This window comes from Condylostylus longicornis, unplaced genomic scaffold, assembly GCF_029603195.1.
Source record: "Condylostylus longicornis isolate FDR11 unplaced genomic scaffold, ASM2960319v2 ptg000046l, whole genome shotgun sequence".
Taxonomy (NCBI): domain Eukaryota; kingdom Metazoa; phylum Arthropoda; class Insecta; order Diptera; family Dolichopodidae; genus Condylostylus; species Condylostylus longicornis.
The window spans coordinates 476,800-498,541 of record NW_026578015.1 but is presented as its reverse complement, the minus strand read 5'-3'; the positions used below and the strand labels follow the sequence as shown (position 1 = coordinate 498,541).

The following is a 21,742-nucleotide window of genomic DNA, read 5'->3' as shown; positions in this document are numbered from 1 at the left end:
AAGATGAAAAAATTTCCACCTGGAGTTTGCCAGTCCCGGACATGAGCATGGGAGGTGATTCACCATTTCTTCGTTCTCTTCATCACATACAATAAGTTGTGTATATTTATAGGTACATTTTGTAAATAGGTACATTTATGAAATGTACATAGATACATTTTGTAAAATACGAGGGTCACTATTTATATTTCGGGTCCTGGCAATACTAGTGCTGCCAGGTGCAATCTGACACTTCCATTGGAAAGTTTGACATTTTTTAGGACAACTTCACTCAGAACGTTTTGTCATTCGAGCGCGAATTGTTTTGTTTACAGTGACTTGAAAAATTCATCTCGGTCAAAAAATGGAATTGTCCCGTGAAAATTTTCGTGCGGGAATATTTTGAAAAACAATAAAACCATTTCCAATGATAAATGTTTGTTTTTTATTGCTAGACCCGAAATATAAATAGTGACCCTCGTATGTGCCTATAAATGTAGAATATCTGAAATTATTTTCAAAACCACAATAAAAAAAAGTCCCTGTTGTAATATATAAAATCACAAAAAAAAACTAAAAATAAAATATTTGCGATTACAAAATTTCTTTACTATAAACCTTGTATACTTGTATAATATTTATATACCTACCTATATGGATATTAAAACTAAAAAATATAATATAGAATAAATAACCTTAACAATAAAAAATATAAAATTCTTTTCAAAAAAACAAAACATTTCTATTGTATAAAATTTTTATTATTGTAAACAAGTTGGTCATGTGAAAATCGCATAGCAAATAAATCGCAAATCCGCAAAAATAAAATTACAAATAAATTCTTAAATAAAAGTTCATTCATCCTTATTCATAGGATGATAGTTATGTAGGTGGTTATATAAGGTAAAGAGGGTATAGGTAAAAGTACAAAATTCATGCTTTATAATCATTATAAATTAACTTTAAAATGAAAAATAAATTTTTTTTTTAGCCCCAAATATTCTGTATAACGTATACAAGATACAGTAATAAATTCGAATATAAAATGTATGTATGTATGCACTATAATAGAGCAAGTTATTCATACAAAATTCATATACATACATGCATTTTATAAAATCCTGTAGAAATGGCAAACTTTTAACATAAAATATTTATCTTGCATCTTTAAGAAAGAATAATTTTTAATATTTGATCAATATAAAAAAATTTTATAACTTCTGTTATATTTTTTTGTTAAAATATATACGAACAAGTACTTAGAATATCATCAAATATTACTGAATAGTTTCATTGAAATTCTACTTATATAGAGAATAAATTTCTGGGTCCAAAGAACTTTTCATAAACTTTATATATTTTTTTTTTTAAAATTAGTCCATTTTTTTATGGATTTTTATGTTGGTCTTCCTTTTAAGTATTTTAGTAAACCATTTGTAATATTTTTAACTATTATTATATGGTACGAGTACTTTTATATAAAAACCAAATATTAAAGAAGAAAAAAGAAAATTGGAAAAATTTTTGTTTTTAAAATACTTCAAGTTTATGCCAACTCACGTTTTAAGTCTTAAGAAAAGTTAAAAAGAGAATTTTTATTTTTTTTTGTATTCGTAGTCTGGTTTTTTTCTATTTAGTTTTATTATCCTTGTGGAAAGTTATTAGAAGAAGTGTTTACATTTTAATATTGAAAGAATAATATCTTCGATGTACAGACACAATTTTTCAAAAATAACAAAAAAATATTTGAGAAAAATGAAAATTTTCATCTACATTCTCGTATATATACATTGAGGATGATATAGGTTTCATTTCAACAATTATATTTAATCGAGATTTTGCTAGAAAAAAATTTTAATATAACATGTTCGTCATGAAAGTGACTGACTTTAATCTTATACTAAATTTAAATATGTATAGCAGAATATGTATAACAGAATTTTCAAGACAAAATGATCAAATTTAAATATAATGTTATGTTACTCCAAACTACTGTTCTGATGTTAAGCAACTATTATAACATATGGCAATATCGTGGTAAAAATAGACAAATACGCTCTCTAGTAGGAATTACTCTCTATACTATAGCAATGCTCTCTATGTACTCTTTAACAAGCTAACAGTACAGTACCCAATGACATTTGCAATTAACAGTACCCAGTGAAATTTTACTTGTAAATCAAGTATTGTAATTTTTAATATTTAAAAATTCAGAAAGTTTTCTTTTAAATAAAGTTTTCTTTAACTTTAAATTTCCAAAATAAAGTAAAAGTTTATACTTTAAAATTTTTAAGAACCTAATCAATTTTTTATATCATTCAAGTTTAACTTTTATTTTATTTTGTTCTTTTTTTTGTTTTTTTTTTTTTAATTATTTATTGATGTTCATTTCATTTTTCGCAACGTCAAATACAGATTTTGATCAAAATAATTTTAATGAATTGTCTTCAATATTTATTTAAAAGAAAAGAAGAAAAAAGAAAAGAACAAAAAGTTATAACTTTGCCTCTCTAATAAAAACTTTAATAATCCTTTAATATCAACATCCTGCATGAATATAACAAAAAAAAAAAAAAAAAAAAGGCAGAAGAAAACGTGAAAGATTTAAGGTAGAATTCTTAAGGGTATACGTAAATGTCAGACCACCTATACAGAAAATGCTCTGACATTTGCTTAAAGGTTGATTAAATTTTTTACCTTCGGAATACTAAAAATTAAAATTTCATTTAAATATTGAAAAGTTTTAACTTTCGACTCTTAATGCAATTGTCAATTATATAAAAATTTAATATAATTTAAGAAGAAAGATTTAAATTGAGAATATCTAAGTAAAAATATACCGAATGAGTGGGTTTGAAAACATAAGGATACCATTTAACTTTCAACTGAAACCATATACTCTTAAGCTGAATAGCCTTATAACAGGAGCTGAGTTTAATAATTTTTTCTAAACATTAGGATCTTCTTCAAAAATCCGTTGTTTTAGAAGAAGATACTTTTTTGTTATATAAAATGCAACTGTATATATGAGAAATTTTCTAAAAATTTTATGAGTTTCCGAAATATTTGCAAGAATATTTAATTGAAACATAAATCCGATATTCTTATTGAATCATCTTGTAATATTTTTCATATAAACAATGTAATAATATGTATAAATATTTTGGATATTTCTTTCAAAATAAATGATTCTAAAATATTTTCGCCCACTTTTTTAAACTTTTTGAACGAAACGAAAAATCGAAATTCTTTTGAAGGAAAATCAATAAATAAATTGGTGTTTTTTCTATTTATATTTATACCAAACAAAAAGAGAAAAAAATATAAATTCGAAAATTTCATTTCCTTTTCATTTATTATGGTTCTTTTGATGGTGCACATTCCACAGTGTTTTCCAAACAATAAAAAAAATTAACAAAAATTTTTTCTTTAATAAAGTCTGATAAAACCAGTATGTAGTTTGTAAAATAGTACATTTGCCTTGAGCATTTGAAAAATGGTGTTAAATAATTTTTTTAAAGTGTTATACATTTTTTAAACTGTTATACAATAGTTTAAAACTATTATACAATAGTTTAAAACTGTTATACAATAGTTTAAAAGTGTTATGCAATAGTTTAAAACGATTATACAATTTTTTAAATCTGTTATACGATTTTATATAATATTTAGGAAGTGTTATACATTTTTTTAAAACTGTTATACAATTGTTTAAAACTGTTATACATTTTTTTAAAGCTGTTACGCAATTTTATATAATATTTAGGAACTGTTATACATTTTTTTTGAAACTATTATAAAAATGCTGCTACAACATTTTGTAGCTCTTAATTGAATTAATACATTTATGTAGTTAGTAAGTTATTCATGTTCCTATTCTTCGAGATCTAACAGGTAACTAGATACAAATAATTAAAATGCCACACAAAATAGCAAAATCTAATACAAATCGAAAAAAATTGTAAAGCCTTGCTTTATTTTAATACAGTGTACCTATAACATTTATTTTTGTTCTGCTTGTTCTCTTATTTTGAACAGTTATTTATACAAAAAATTATCCTTTTCTTAAAGAAAAAGAAACAAAAAACACAAAATATTAAGAAGAATATTGGCTACAACTTCCTCCAGTAGAATACCTGTGTATGTGTATAGCGAAAGGAAAATTCAAAACAAAAGAAAAAAAAATCTGGCTGCCAATAAATTGACAACAAAAACCAACAAGAAAAAAAACTAAAAAAAAAAAAGTTTTTCGTCTTTTCCATTTTTGATTTTCTTTTCATATATTCAACTAATGTTTGGTTTTTTGTAGGCTTACTCTTTTTTTTTTAAAGCAAGAAACAACTTAGAAAAAAAGTCAATTTAAGATTATAGAAAAGGAAAAATAGGATCTAAATAATTCAATCAAAATAATTCCGGAGAAAATTTACGGATTCAAAGCAAAAAAAGACAAAAAAACAAAAAATAAAAGAAAAAGTTTAAAGTTAATTTACATCCGAATACACCTGTCATCTTTAATATCCTGGATAATATAAAAGTATACAAAGTTGAGGTAATAAAGGTTAAACAAAATCGAATTATTTTTATACTCAATTATTTTTTTTTCCCTCACGGAAATTAGAAAAAAATTAGCTTATTCTTTATTATCGTTAATTATAATAATTAAATTATTTTAATAATATTCTAATTAAACTTTTAATCAATTTAAATTTTATGAATAATTATAAAATAAAGTAAAATAAATGGTTTATTATGAATACCGCATAACAAATTCCTAAAGTAGTGTAGTTCTCAATAAATAAATTTTAAATTCAATGTAGCTTTCAAAATAATATTTTATTACTAATTGTCAAAAAAAAAAAAAAAATTCTCAAAAAAATTTTAAGGGAGTAAATAACAGTTTGTGAGCAAAGCGAGTAGAAACTAGAAAGTAGTTATTCTCTTAAATTTTAAAATGACATAAACTCAATAAAAATAGTCACCAATACCTACGAAAACTCTGATCTGAAATTGATTTTATGATCCCTCTCTCTGTCTAAAATTGCTTGCTTGCAAATAACTCGAAATTTTTAATTATATTTTTTCTTACATCAATAATACCGTCTTCAATTTAAACTTTTGGTTTTTCTCTATAATTGAGTTGAAAATTAAAAAAATCTAATAAAAGTTTTAACCAAAATTTTTATGGTTCGCACACACACATTATAATTCTAAACATAATTTACAAGGGATATAATTATATGTATGATTGAATAGAGTAAAAATTCCCACTACATAAATATTATTTTAAGTTTTGTCATAAAAAAAAAAAACAACGAAAATAAATTATATAGAGTTAAGTGTTAATAAAATTGACTTTTATGTCAAATGGTCATTTTAACAAACCCACAAAATAAATTTTCTCGGAAAAAGAAACAATAGAATTTTAAAATTAAAAAAAAAAAATTTTTTTTTATAAAATTCTCAAATACTTTTATACTTTTGAAAATGTCAATTAGAAAAAAAAAAGGATAATGACTGGTTGTCTTTATACATACATACACATACATACATATATAAGAAAGTTGAAAAAGTTTAGATCCTTCTTTAGTTTTGCTTTTGTATTTTTTCTGCTGTTTTTTTTTTATTTTCGGAATTTTGACACACCACAAAACATAAAAAGTTTCTTCTTAATCCCAATGACAAAGGACCACAATTGAATTTCTTTTTTCCCTTTTTTTTTTGTTGTTGTTTGTGTTCTTCAGTTTTGTTTTTCTGGAATGAATTGTTCCAAATTCCAAAAAAAAATTTTATTTTCAATTTAATTGAATTCTTTTTTATCAAATTTTTAAAACAAAAAACAAAAATTTTTTTTTTTCAATTTTTGTTAAAAATAATTTAGTAAAAATTATCATGGGAAATTTTTTTTGCTGTTTTATTGCTGTTTTTCCATTTTTCACCCACCAAACTTTAAATTTTTTATTGAATTTTGTTTTTCAACTCTCAAAGAAATTATTATTTTACTTTTTATATGAAAGCATGGGCTAATAATAAAATAAAAAGGTCGTATTTAATAAATTTAATGTTTCACATTATTATTATTGTCCTTTGAGAAAAACAAAGCAGAAATCAAGAAAAAAATAAAAAACAATAAAGGATTGAAAAGACGATTTTAGGAAGACTCAGTAAATCAGACAATTTTTTCCCTTCCTCGCACTTATACCTTTTTTGCTCTTATATAAGTATTGTAGGCAAAAGAAAATTTAAAGTCTATAAAGTTTAAATTGGAAATGAATTTTTCTGATGCCATTAAAAAAAAAAAAGAAAATTTTCAATATAAATTATTTCGTTTTTTTTTTTGGTTATTTTGTGAAAAAACTTTTCATTTTTCGAAAAGTTATTCTGTACCTGAATTTTATATGATGTGAAAATTAAATTGCTGCAAAATTTTCATTCTACATTATATAAAATAAAAAAATTCTATGTTTTTCTATGTATTTTCTTTTTTATTATGTGGCATTTAAATTCAATTTTAAGGATATTTTTTGTTCCAAATTTGCCATTTTTGAAAAAAATATTATGTTTCTGCTTCTTTTATAATAATTTTTAAAATAAATATTTTAAATCCCTTAAGTTTTGTTTAGAAAAATTTTTTGTTTACCTATTTTAATAGAATTAATTTTCTGATCTGATTTCTGTATTAAAAGGATATTTTGTACATATACGTGGAAACCTATGATACACACGTGTTATTTTTTTTTATATTTTCAAAGAAAATAAATTGTAATTTTACATAAATATTAAAAAGGTTTTAGATATTTTTTTTACTACATACATATAAGTATAGAAATATGAAATATGAATTCTTAAATATTAAATATGTTGTTACTATAATTGATGTAATATTGCATACTGAAAAATCAAATTAACACAAAAATGCAATTTTAGATTAAAAACAAATTGTTTAAAAAAATTTTAAGACAAAATATGAAATTTTATGGTTTTAATGCCTGAAAAGAGGAAATCTATAAAAACTATTTTAATATAATTTTAATTATATTTCATTGCATACATTTAGGGAAAATTTAAAATCAAATAATTTAGAAAAAAGTTCCACTATAACATTGCAATTGAATAATTCTAGTAATTGAGTGTCATAGTTAAAAAATTTGAATTTCATTTTCGATAACTTTTCTAGTTTTACACAAAATTTCTGCTTTATTTTAAAGTTTTGTAAAAAAAACGTCCACTGTCGGAAGAATGGGTTAAAGTTAACAAACAAATTATATTTTCAATATACTTTTAAAAATATGTTCAAGTATTTCTTATAGATAAATCTACAAAAATGAACTGAACGTTATTATTACTGTTATGTATATATTCACAAATTATTATGAAAATTGTAATAATATTAAGGCTTTTAAATTTTTATGAATGCTGTTTGCATACTACTTGCATATACCAAACTAAACTCATATTCTTGATATTAAATATTAGATATCAACTAATTTTCTCTCCTTTATACTCATCTTCTTAATTTTGTAACCAAATGCACATAATTCCAAAAAATATTCAAAATTATTTTATATAAAATTCTATCATAAAATCAAGAAATTTTAAAATTTATAAGGATATTAACCTATAAAAATAATTATATAAAAATTATGCCTTGAACAAAATTTTCATTTCAAATGAATTGAAAATTTCAAATGAAATTTTTTAGTTTTGTTCTTTTCAAAAAAATTTGCATTTTATTCAGCTGGTTGTCAACAATAACGTTGTATACGAGTATAACAGTAATATCCTTATTGTGTTTACTAAGGCGAATAAGTAAATAATTTAAGAAAATTATTTTTCTTGGTTTTTTTTTATGAGTGTTAAAATTAATAACAAAAAACAAAAATTGAAAGCCGTTAAAGGAGTGCTTAAGTCGTCTTGTATAACAGTAATACAAAACAAAAAAAAAAAATCCTTTAAAGATCTCTTTTTCTCCTTTTTTCTCATTCCTTTCTCCAAAGACAACAATAAATACACAAAGGTAAATGTAAAAATATCCTTTAAAATTTTCCTTTAAAATCGTAAAAGAACAACATTAAGACTAATACAAATAAGTAAAAGGAAAGTAATAATAATAAAAAGTCAAATGAAAATATTTTAATGCCTCTTTTTTCCGAGGAAATTAAAAAAAAAATAAAAAGTAAAAAAAATTGTTTTTTTTTTTTTGTTTTGTAAATCTTTTCTTATTTCTTTAAAATCTCAATAATTCCTGTAATTTTATCTGAGGTTTTTGTCTTTTACTGACGACGACGACGACGTCAACGACTTTGACATCAAAGTGAAAAAAAAATTGTAAAGGTAAAAAAAAAAATTCGAAAATTGAAAGTTTTTTTTTTTTCATCAGTTTTTATTACTTTTGCAAATTGTTAGGGGGGAAAAAAAATTGGCACATTACTCCAACAATATGAAAGCATTTTTATTTGAAAGATTGATTTAAAAACTTTAAAAAATGAGAAAGTAATAAGAAGGTAAAAAACAACAGGCATATGTAAAAGTTACTAGAAAATGGGGGAGTCTTACTCGTATGTCATAACTATACTCGGATAATGAAGTGCTTTGTAACTTTTTTGAAGATAAAAGTAGATCCTTTATTTTTGACAAGTAATATTAAAGATTTTCCAAGTAATTTTGATTGATTATAAGATTAAAATCATTAATTAATAATATTAGAAAGTGTTTGTTGTCATGTTGTGTAAATGATCGTAAATATGATATAGGAATAATAACTATAAAAGAAAGTTGCGTGAAATATAAAATCAACTGGCCGTACAAAAATTAATAGAGAATTTAAAGTCATGAAAGTAAAAATTTTAGATTGTGCATTCATAGATAACAAGGATGTTAATAATGGAAAATAACTATGGTATTAATAGCACAAAATTTTATTCTTTTCTATAAATTAATTCAATTTAAATACACAAATCCTTTAGTATACCAGTATAATTACGATATACCTACTGTGAAAACTATAAATAAGTTGGATATTTGCATTGCAATTTACGACGTTTTACTCATGGTTTGTTATAGTTAATAATGCGAAATCAATAACAAAAATTGATTTGTTTTGATTTTTGAACAGATAGGCATAAGAATGAGGAACAGATAGACACAATGAGTAAATAAACAGCTTTTATAACATTGGGAACATTGCATTTAACTGAATTCGTTCTAACTTCGGTATTGTCTATCGTTTAAGATAGCATTTAAAGTATAGATTCCTCTTTATTATCGCAAGATCGTAAATCCTATACCTTACGGGATATCTTATCGTAAGTGTTAAAAAATAAAGATTTATACCCTTATAACATAAATTAATTTAAAAATTTTTGATATATATTTATAGGTAATTTCATCGTAACGTTTCATAACCCTGTAGTCAGTTTTTTTTCAAATTTTTTTTATAAAAATTCTATATGTAATTCAAAATCGTAAATACTGCACCAATTCATAATATTTTGTAAAGTTGCAAAAGAACTGAATTTTTCTTTTATAATATTATACTTTGTGTGAATTTTTCACTTTTTTTGCTGTATTGCCGTCATGGAAAAAGATTTTAATAACTTTTTTATTAGTATTAATTTCATTACCGAAAAAAAGAAAATTGAAAATATTTTTATAATCGCATAAATAATTCATTGTTTTGCAGTATAGGTAATAAATATTTCGTAACTAAAAATATATAATATTAAATTTTAATAAATTTATTTTACTTTAGAAATGTAATAAAAATTTCATTACTAAAACACTGATAATTTAAATATGAAAAAAACAATTTGCTTGCCAAATGTAAATAACTATACCGGAATAATTTTAATTTAGGAAGGGTTCTCATGGAAATCTGGAGTATATAATTTTTTTATAGACCCCAAAATATAATATTGAAATTTGAACAATTAGAATAAATTTTGCTGGTGCTTACAAAAAATTCACTTCTCATAGCAAAATGTGGATTATTATTGATAACCCAAATTAATATATCCGAAACCAATTTTGCGAACATACTTTCATAAAACGTCACACAATCTAAAATTACAATAATTAAATAGATACAGTGTTCTTCACTGAAAACTAAACAGTAATGGTCACTTTATTTTATGAAAGCTAATTTTACTTAAGATTTCTTATAAAAAAAAGAAAAAAATTTCTTTAATTTGTATTCAATATATGTATGTACGTAATATTGTGTAATAATAGTTTTTTTTTGAAACAGAACCAACAATTTCTTATATAAATTTTTATGGTATTAAAAACAATTTAAAATAAAAACATCTCTCCAATGAACATCATAAAGTTAAAGGAAGAGAAACGAAAAAATAATAATTTACTGTCAAAATTATCTACCAGAAAATTACTTCAACTCAATCAATATCACCATATATCACTAATATAGCATCAATAACAAAGTAACAACAGTAACAATAACAACAATAACAAAACAATATCAAATTAATTTCGAAAAGTACCTTTATATAAAAAAAAAAAATTAAAGTTTACTGCAGAGTTACGCGAATTTATTGATCGGTATCGAAAACTTGAAATATGATAAATTAGTTTTTGTACAAATTCATACCTACACATATCTATGGATAAAGCTACAGCACGACAGTAACAAATTTGAGTACAGACAGAATAAAAATTTGAGAAAAAAGAATTTCGCATAAACAATTTTTTTTTTTTGTTAAATTCGAAACAAAAAAAAAAATGATTGAAAGTTTAATTTAAAAAATTTAATATTATTTTTACGTGAAATAAGTGACTGAAAATGGCATATGTTTAAGTACATGTGTGTATAACAAATTGTAGTTTATATTTGAAAAAAATCTATACATATACACTATATTTATACCACACGGTTCTCAAAACTTTTCCAAAAAGAAATCGGAAATATAGTATCTTAGTTTATTAGAAAGATGCTTAACGCAGTGTTTTTGTGTTTAAAAACGGAATTTCTGTATAGCAAACACACGAAATCCCGCAGATTTTGTCCCAAATACGAGAATTTCTAATTTGTTGTACTAATTCAAAAAATTCAGCAAAAAGAATTTGTCAATTTTTTTTTGTAGGAAAGTTCAATATTCTTTACTTTGCCTACACATGAGTTAAAACAATCAAACAAAATTTGTTGAATATATATTTCGATTCTTTTGTATAACAGTACAAAACTGTTATAATATAACAAATAAAATGTTGTCAAGTCAAAAAATTTTTGCGGGAAAAATTTATAAACCCAAAGGCTGTTAATAATAATTAAATATTATTGATATCGTAAATATAATTATAATATCGTAATCAAAATATAACATGTATTTATACCAATAGCGGAAGTAATAGAAATTTTAAACTATAATTCATACTTTTAATTTATACAATTCCTTTTACTCGGCTATATATAATACTCGTACCGATTATTAAAAAATAAATTCATCAAATGACAAAAACATGAGATTATTATAATGTTTAAACAAGTTGTATGAAGATGGAAAATAATTTTCCGGAATAAATCCCACATAAAATATACGTAAAAATATTAAAATTGTCAACAAAATCAATCAATAAACTATGAACTATGTTTTAACTGATGCCATACAATATTTGTATGTATGCACATAATACATATATTAATTCATGTATAATATATGGCAATGACACCCATATATAAATACGGAAAAACAAATTCACTAATATGCAAAAAAAACCATGGAATAAACACATGTTATAAAGATCAGCAGTAGTATTTGACTAAAAAAAAACCTGATTCCAGGAAAATTATACATAAAATTACGATAAATAGAAAACTTGTATTGTATAGATTAGTAAAAGAGGCGGAGGAGGGAGCCTATACGACATACGAGGCAATCAAATTAAAAATAACGATACCATCATTTCTAATCACAATTTAAGTCTATAAAATAATGGGAAACTATTAAAAGAAAAGACAAGAAAGAAAAAAATATTTAAGTATAATAAAACAATGTAAGTAATTAATGGCAAATGGCAATGTTTGCCGATAGAAATGATTAGTGTATAAGTAAAGTGAGTTAGACGATAATAAAGTAAGCGAATTTTGAAAAGTAATTATAATTTTTTGCCATAAAATTTATGTAAAATATAAATTTGAAATTTTTTCAAAGACCTTGTCATACATAAAATACTTCCTTTCTTTTTAATAAAAATTTTGATTAACGACCTTCTCTTATGTTATATACCATTTTCTTTTTTTTTTTTTTGTTTCTTTTTATTTCTAGTTTTAATTTTCATGTTCGGATATCATAGATATAAAATTTTTAATTATTTTAAAATTGATGATTGGCATTATTGTCTATTAAATTATTTGAAAATAATCGAAAATATCAAAACAATTAAAATATGGAAAGAAAAAGCAAAAAAAAATAACCAAAAAATTTTTTTAACATTATGCTTCAATTTATATTAAATTTTTAATGGTTTTGCTTGGTAATTCGAAAAAAAAAATGAAAAACCATAACCAAATAATTAATTATTTAAATTAGTAATGATAATTACGTTTATCATAAATCTAAAATAATTATACTTGTCTTTTATATATAATAATATGGTCAGATGTTAAAATTTATAGTTATATACAACAATCTAAGTATGTAACATTGAGTTTATTATGAGTTTTAACATTGAAATTTTGTGTATTATTAAAATTTTTTTATATGAAAATGAAATTTATATAGGAAAATTGTAAAAACTTTCTAGATTAATCATTGATTTTCTAAATATCATTCCTTCTCCTTTAAGTTATAATAGATTAAATTAGTGAAATTGCAAATTTTTGATAGCTTTCTGTGTTCAAATCATATGGGTAATTTATAAATTGGGCACAGAAAGCTGTTTATTTATTTCTTTATTTGAAAGAAATCGTATAGATTAGCAAATTACATGATGATGAATATAATTAGACAATTAAAATTAGTGCCATTGTGTCAAAATTTGTTTCCTTTGTTGCTTTCAATTCCTTTTTTTAAAGATAATTATTTCCTATAAGTAAATCGGTAAGTAAAGTAAATCGGGCGAGTTTTAAGTTTTAACGGAATTAATGTTTAACTATATACTTGCCCACTTCTCGAGCAACAATTTATCAAATTTCATAAAATTTAGAGCTGTGCAGAAAATTGTTCATTCAATTTTCTATAAATGTACAGAAATTTACCTAGAATTGCGCCTAGAATATTATTACTTTAAATTTTTTTCCTAAATATATGCAATATTATGGCTTGATCCACTATATTTTGGTATATGCACAATAATATCTAACAAAATGGAAAGGTATAACATCAATTAAATGTCAAAATATTAGCCCTCAACAGAAAAGGGGAATAAGTGTTTGAAGGGTCTATCAATAGATTATTTAAAGTATAACATTGAATAATACGTCATGCCGCAGTTGTCGGGAGATAGACAAAAAAGAGACGCTTTTTCACTATCTCTGCGAGTGTCCGGCTCTTCAAAGGGCCAGGTTGTTGTCATTTGGGGAAACGGACATAATGGAACTGGGGAACATTTCTAGTAAAAGTATCGGGGACGTAAATAAGTTCCTTAAAAGAACGGGGTGGCTCTGATCGCTGGCCCTGGACCAACGTACTTTGACAACCGGGTTTCACGAGGCGGTGGTAGCAAAACGGCACGTCAGTGCTAATTGGGGTGTTGGCCAGTCGGGTCGCACCGGCCACTCTAACCAACCAACCAACCATAACATTGAAATTGAGTATTTTTAAGGAATAAAAACAGATAAGTTTGCCATGGTCTTAAAATAATATCATTTAAGTAAAAAATGGCTTAAGAATTTTTGTTATTCCAAATCAAGCCCAATTCCTTTTTTATTTTTTACTTAGATTTAAAAACTTTATAATATGTTTTTGGGTATTTCTTAAATTTTCAGATAATTTAAGTTTCTTTCTAAAAAAAATTTCATATAGTACTCGTAACTTAAACTTCACATTGTAATAATTTTTTTTTTTTAATATTTTTGCACATTAAATTAAAATATCAAAATAATTTTTTAATAAATGATTTTTAAATTTTTATTAGAATTTTTATCATTAATCATAAAAAAATTATTATATTTTTTTTTTATATTTTTAGATTAAATTTAATATCAACTGTGCTCGTACAACAACTTTAATGTCAAACATTTAGTGAAAATCGCATAACATTGCATTAAAAATAAAAGCCATTTAAATTTTGAAAATTACACATTCAACAAAGAGAACCAACTTAAGGATATTCTGTCGAAGAAAATTTGCGAAAAAAATTCAACAAAAAAAAAAAAATAAAACCTTGAAAAACATCATTGAAATTATTAACAATATTAAAAAACAAAAGAAAAGGACTCTTGAAGACAGCATCCATAATTACACACTCAGCAAATAATCTTTTTAAATATAAAGAATTTCGTATATGTGAAGAAGGAAGAAATTAAAATATCTTGTAAATTTTACTACATACTTTAGGCATCCAATTGAAAATTTCTTCTTAACATGAAAATATAATTATTATATAACCTTATAATAATTATATAGGAGACAAAATTCAGAATTTATTTTTATCAACACGTATATGCGAATAATTTTTTTTCATAAAAAATTTTTTCAAATGCTCAAATAATTATATTGTAAATGAAAATATAAAAATTTTAAGGAAATGAAATTAATTATTGTAAGAATTTTTCCTTCTTCATTACCTACAAAAGCAATTAAAATCAAAAGGAAAAAGGATTATACATAATTAAAACAGAAAAGAAAATTATATTTGAAAAAAAAAAACAATAGAAGTATAACGTGATAAAAATCCAAATTCTAGAGGAGCAAGACAGATATATAAAAAAAACCGTGAAAGGAAGAGGAGAAAAATTTATTATAAAATTGAAGGACGTAAAGGAAAAAAAAAAATCTTCAAATTACGAACAAAAGCAAAAGGATATCTTTTATTTCTATATTTTTTTGGCAAAATTTCATATACAAAATTGTAAATTGTTTAAATTCAGAGCTACTTTTACCAATATTTATTTAAACTCAACACTTATATAACCTAGAAAGTGCAGCATTATTAAATTTTAGTTTTCATCTTCGACTAATGGTTTTTTATTCTTCAAATATACCGAAATACTGCATTTTAATTATTTATATTTTACCATTTTTTACCATTATACTTAAATAAGTTTTTTCGCTGTTTATAAATATTTTGAGGTAAGCACCAATTTTCTTATAAAATATTTTTCTAAATTTTGAATATTTTTGATTTTTTTTAAGGGATCATACACTTTCATGTTAAAAAAAATCAGGTTAATTCTATATAAATTTAGGGTTTCTTATAGGAATTTAGTTTAAAATCGTGTTTAGTTGAATTTTTAGTTGTTTATAGTAGTTTTTGGTTGTATTGTTCACTTATCCACATTTTTGAGTGATTGATCAAAATAAGATTGCATTGCTATTCCTAAGTTACTTTTTAAATATATTTTCTATAGTCCTCTCTTTTTATGAAAATATCACTATAGTCGAATTATTTTTCATTGACAAAATATATTTTGCATAAGCTAAAGAAGAGTGAATCAATGTAATAGAAAATAAAAGTAGATCTTTTAAAATGTTCTTATCTAATTGAATTTGAAGCATTAAAAACATACACAATTATACTGATGCCACTTTAAAAAAATATATTAATTTTAATATATTAATTTTTATTTATTAAATTAAAAATATTAATACTTGTATTATTATCGACAGTATTATTACTCTTAAAATGATTTAATTAAACTTATTTAATTCAATTATTTTTTCTTTATTTTAGTACATACAAGAATGCTCATAAAACTTTCTCGTAGCTGAAGAAAATGCCGATTACTATCAAATCCATAAATATTATCTGGAGTAATTTTTTAACCCCACGATGTCAGTGAATTAAAAAACATGATATAGGATGAATTAAAAACATTATATTACGGGTTAATTGAGAAATATGCGAAAGAATAATAAGAGTAATTTTAATATTCATGAATAATGCCATTATTGAATTGCAGAACCTAAAAAGAAATTGTTAAGAATAAGAAATGTGTAATTATGTAGGTTGATTTTATATAGTTCATTATCTTCTCTCGTAAAGTGTATAGGAGTACTGATTGAATACTGACATTGGGTGTGATAAATATATAAGATACTCATGTAATTTTAAAATACTTATCTGTGATGTCGTGATATTATTTGGATGATTCATTAGTTTAAATTGCAAGTATATTGTTACGATTGATATAGTTTTTATGAAGAAATCAAAATTTTTATTTGCAAAATGTGATAACGGAAAAATTTTTTATGTCAAATTGTAAACTTTTGAAAATAGCAATTTTTTGACTTTCTATGTCGAATATGATGCTGTTATTTTGCTTTTATAGATACTTCTGCATAACTTAAATCTTATAGATTTTTGTCCTTGCAAAATTCAATGCATATACCAAAAAAAGTTGTTTGTCGATATTGTCATAATCAATGAAAAATAAATTACAGATATCCTTAATTTTTGTTATTGTATATAGAAGAATCATAACTCCAGAGTCCTTAAATTTTTTTTATCTTTTCTTCTAATGATCATATTTTAAATGCAAATTTTATTGAATGCAATTATTAAACTTCTATAATAGTCGAAATTCATGCATGTAAACAAAATCATTTTAACAATCATTTCTTAATTTTTCGAAATATTTAAAATCTTTAATTAGAAACTAAGTTAATTTAAACTTAGTCAAGATTTCAACTCATCCCAAGATCTCTCATAATAATTTATTTAAAATTGTGTAAAGAACATACTAAAATTCTTATAAATATTTCATAAAATCATTTGATAAAATCTAAAAATTATAAAATCACAATAATTATTATATGATAATAAAATAATTTTCCTGTTAAAATAAATTTCCTGTTTAATAATTTTCTCATATATGTACCCATTTTGTATGCCACAAATATACAAACACAAAAACATATACTTAATTCACTTTATGGGAAATAATATTAGCCCCAAACACCACTAAAAATTTTTTGTATTTTAAAATATAATTTTTTGTACTAATCATTAATGGTAAAAGTTCTTTATCTTTTGACCTCTTACTTTGCTTACTTATAACATGTAAAATTAATTTAGGTATATACATATTACATAAATATTCATATAATGTAATGTAAGACAGTATATTATATAGATATGATTATGTGTGAAGATATGCAATTATTTTAAAAAGTTTAGTGAGAAAAATGTCAAATTTTTTAGATACACTATCATTATATCATATGTTACTATACGCACTTAATCCTCTTTCATTGAAATTATATTGGTATATGTATGTATATGAAAAATAATTGAGAAAGATTGAAGGGAAGGGAAGTATATGCGATTACATTGCAAAGGTCGTATCTATAGAGTACACAGCATTTGTAGTAGATAAAAGTAACAAAAATATGTGCAACAACAAAAACTATACAGGAATTTAAGTAATTCCAGATGCACTTAACAATTTAAACTTTTTTCCTTTTTTTTGTTCTTTTGAAATTTTTAACTTTTTATCATCACATGCTTTTGACCAACCCATATAACACCCAGTTAAAAAAACGAGAAAAATTAAAATAAAATAAATAATTTTTTATCACCTTCTATAGAACAAAAATAAAAACAAAAATAACTTAAAAGCATGGAAAATACCGTACAATTACACCATCGCAGACTTTACACTGTCAGAAAAAAAAAATTATCACAATTTCAGAATTTTGCTTTTCTTTTGATGGTTCAGTTTAATTTTTTTTTTTTCATCTCTTTTCTCTTTATTTTTTTGCTTGTTTTTCTTATACTTGCTTTTGTTATCTGTAACCTGTCCGATTTGGTGCTAACAATGGGTGTACGCGCTGGTAAATTGTTCTGTCGGTCATTCCTCTTCTCGGATTTCTTTATAAGTACACGAAGAAAAAAAAAAGCACTTATTTTTCACTTTTTCACTTTTTTTTATTATTACTGTTTTTCATCTTTAAATGAACGTTTATTACACGTACACACTTTATTCTGGTGTAAATTAACAAAATTTTTTAAAATAATAGTTATGTGTTTATATATGTACGTTAAGTTCGTATATAGGTGAATGATGGCAAGAATAGATGTGAAGATTAAAAGCACAAAACAAAAAATATTTTTACATTGTTATCTCTTGCTATAGGCTACAATGCTACATAATTTAATTGCAAAAAATGAAGAAATAGAAAACTTTAAATTTCAAAGAGAAATTTTAATAAAAAATATGGGCTTAAAGCAATACTCTTACCATTTAGAATTTATACCGTGATAGTTTTTTGTAATATAAGAGAGCATTATTTTATAAAGAGATAATTATTTTATAATATAAGAGAGCATTATTTTAAAAAAATGTAAGATATAGCTTTTTTAGTCACTTTTAAAATTTTGAATTTCTCAATTGCTGAATTTTGAAATCTGGAATTTCCAATTGCTTTTTTTATATTTTCAATTATAATTCTTATTTTTTTTTTTTTAATCGAATATCTAATTAGATACTCGATTTGAAATTTACATTTCCAAATAAATATCCTAAATATAAATTATAGTTATAACTCATTCAGAAAACCCAGTGACTAAATGACAAACGGAAACTATAAGGCAAATATATATATAATTACAAATTTGTAAATAAATACTTATATACAAATGAATACGATAAACATTTTTCTTATTTGATAATAAAATAATTATGTTTTATGAACGAAAACATGATACGTCGTCAGTCAATTTATTCTCAATTCAGTTAATGAAAAATTGAAATAAAAAATAAAGAGGTTTGCTTATCATTCTTAGTCTTAAATCTCGCTAATCAATCTGTCGTTGGTGCAATCTAAGCTCGTATCGTTTCAATTCAATTCCCATAACTGTTATAAATTTATATTAAAATTCATAATATCTTTTTAATTTTTTTATTAAAATTCTTTTTATAATAAAAAGAGAAATTTATGAAAAAGAAATATGTATATATATTTTTTAGCGTAAATAATGCACCTACAGATATTTTTGTTTATTTTTCACATTACATATTATATTAAGTAAGAATAAAAATGAAAAACTTTTATAATATTATAACAGTACCTACTTGTACATGATATAATGTTTTAAGTAAACTAACTTATTTTTACTTACGTTTTTTTCATTTTTTATTATTTAATGTCTTTTAAATCTTTTGCCTCTTACACGTAAAATAGAGAAAGAATGCAATGCGGACAATGAAAGAAAGCTTCTAGATGAAATTTTTGCTTATTTTTTTTCCTTCATTTTATTATTATAATTAAGACACTGTAAATAAAGATTGTAAATTTTCTTAAATTTTTAAAAGAATTTCTAAAAAATATCATAATGTCATTCAAAAGTAAATAACTTTGATGTTGTTGCCATATAGTGAATTATTCAATTGTTTTAATTCTTAAGATTTTTTGTTTTTTTTTGTCTAATATGGGACAATAACTTGTTAATTTTTATTGTCTACTAAATAAGAACAAAGAAAAGAATATACATACATGTGTACATGTTATGAACATTCAATAAACTGATGCAGACAAAATAATGCAGAAAATATGTTACCATTACAAGAAAATAGTTTTGTAAGTTTAGAACCAAGCTAAAATTAAAAATATCAATTGAACTCAAATTAATAATGGAAATTTATTGTTACTGAAAATATATATAAATCACAGATGTGAGAAAATTTTCTATTAGGAAAGACTTGTTTTATAAAATAATAAGCTCGTAGAACTTTTTAATTTTTTAATACCATAATCCTTATATTAATTCTTAAATCGCCATAGATCCAATTTTGAACATTGTTAGCCAACACAATTACATTTGTATTTGAAAATCACATAATAAGGAGTGAAAATTTTGAATGTGACATAAACACTCTAAACCGCAGCCTAATATTTTTTTCTTAAATTAACCTCACAAAATACTTAAACAATTTTCGTTGCTGCTATTTTTCTCACTATGTGTTCAAATTATATACATGCATATAAAAACAACTATAGGTCATATTTTTGCCATTTTTGTTCTTTTTTTTACTTATTGTAAATTATAATATATTTAAGGCAATTTGTGTTTTTTTTGTGTTGTTGTAACTTATATCTTAAACAAAGGCTAATTTACAATTTTTGATTTCTAAAGCAAATCGTTACAACACATGAAGAAAATGTAAATATTTATATAACATATAAATATACATATATATTGCAGTTTATACAAATAAATTATATACAGTGTTTCTACAAATTTTATATTCTAATTATAGAATAACACTATCCCTATCATAAAGTCCGTTCGTAGCTTTCAAATCCGGAAAATTACGAATATAATAATATCAATTCTGAATTACTAAATAACTAACTAAACATTTTATAGTTGAAATAATATACTAATTTTGCTGATTCATAATATCTACGAGTAGAATTTATGGTCATTCAAAAGTCTACGCCACAGCTAAGTTCGTAATTAGCTGGATTCTGCGAGTGGAATTCATTTTAGAACTGTATATATTTTGTTAAATAAACTCTGTATTAACAAACAATAAAATTTTCAAAGAACTTGTTCGATATACAGAAATACTCGTAATTTAGAAAGTAACATATATTTAGTGACTTCAAATAAACTTTCTTTGATTTAAACTAAACATAATCAGCTTACTTCTGTTTGTTAAATCCAAAGAAGCTTAATAATTCAAAAATTAAGAAATCAAAATTTTCATCCAAAATCGGTTCTGCAGAAGCTAACATTTATATATTTTAGAATATATCACATAATTATATTTCGCCTTTTATTCTTCTCTATTATATTGTTAATTTCCTGATATTATTTTCAGTTCCTCGTATATATTCATAAAGTGTTTATATTAACATCCTTATATTATATCCTGTTTGTATATTATACCAGTTATATTGGTATATGTATATAATATATGTACGAAAAACGAATAGTTAAATATTTTGACATTATATTAATATTATACAAAAAAGAGGAAGAAAACTAAAACAAAGAAAAAACAAGTGAAAATGTCGTTAACATAAATTTAATACTATGAAAATCTCTAATGTAATTCATATACTTAACATATACATACATACATAATATATTATATAAATTTTGTATTTAAGTGTGAATGTCAAAGGATATTATGATGGAAAAACAAAGTAATAAAATTTCGAAATAAGAAAATAACGATGAAATAAACTACTTTATCTTTCTTTCGTTTTTTTTGGTAACTAATGAAAAAATAAATTGCTTAACTCAATGATAACGATGATGTTTGATAATGTTTAACTATGATTTTAATATTTAAATAAAGGCATGAAAAATCATCCTTGTATAGTTGCCTACATTTGCACAAATATCTTAACATGTGAATGAGTGTATATATATACCACAAATATGCTTATAAAATAATATATTTTTGTGTTATCACTTAATTTTTTTTTTTTCGTTTCTGTAATATTTATTCTGTAATTTAAATAATAATGAAATGCCTTCAAGTGTATGGTTATACGGTATAAGTAGATTTATATAACATAATACAAATAATATTATAGAATTGAAAACCAAATTTATATTATGTATTTCCCTTTGTCATCACATCATCAATAATAATAAGTATGACACAGACAGCTCACATAAATTTCACTCAATA

General features: G+C 23.0%; 1 protein-coding gene across 2 annotated transcripts in view; it reads left to right on the top strand.

Moving 5' to 3' along the window:
• LOC129610659 (beta-1,4-glucuronyltransferase 1) overlaps nucleotides 1-21,742 on the top strand; it is a 104,193-nt gene that overhangs the window by 70,621 nt on the left and 11,830 nt on the right. For both annotated transcript variants that reach the window (XM_055523296.1, XM_055523297.1), the window contains one exon: nucleotides 14,122-15,224. The gene's annotated coding sequence lies outside the window, so the exon portion shown is untranslated. The remainder of the gene's footprint in view (nucleotides 1-14,121; nucleotides 15,225-21,742) is intronic.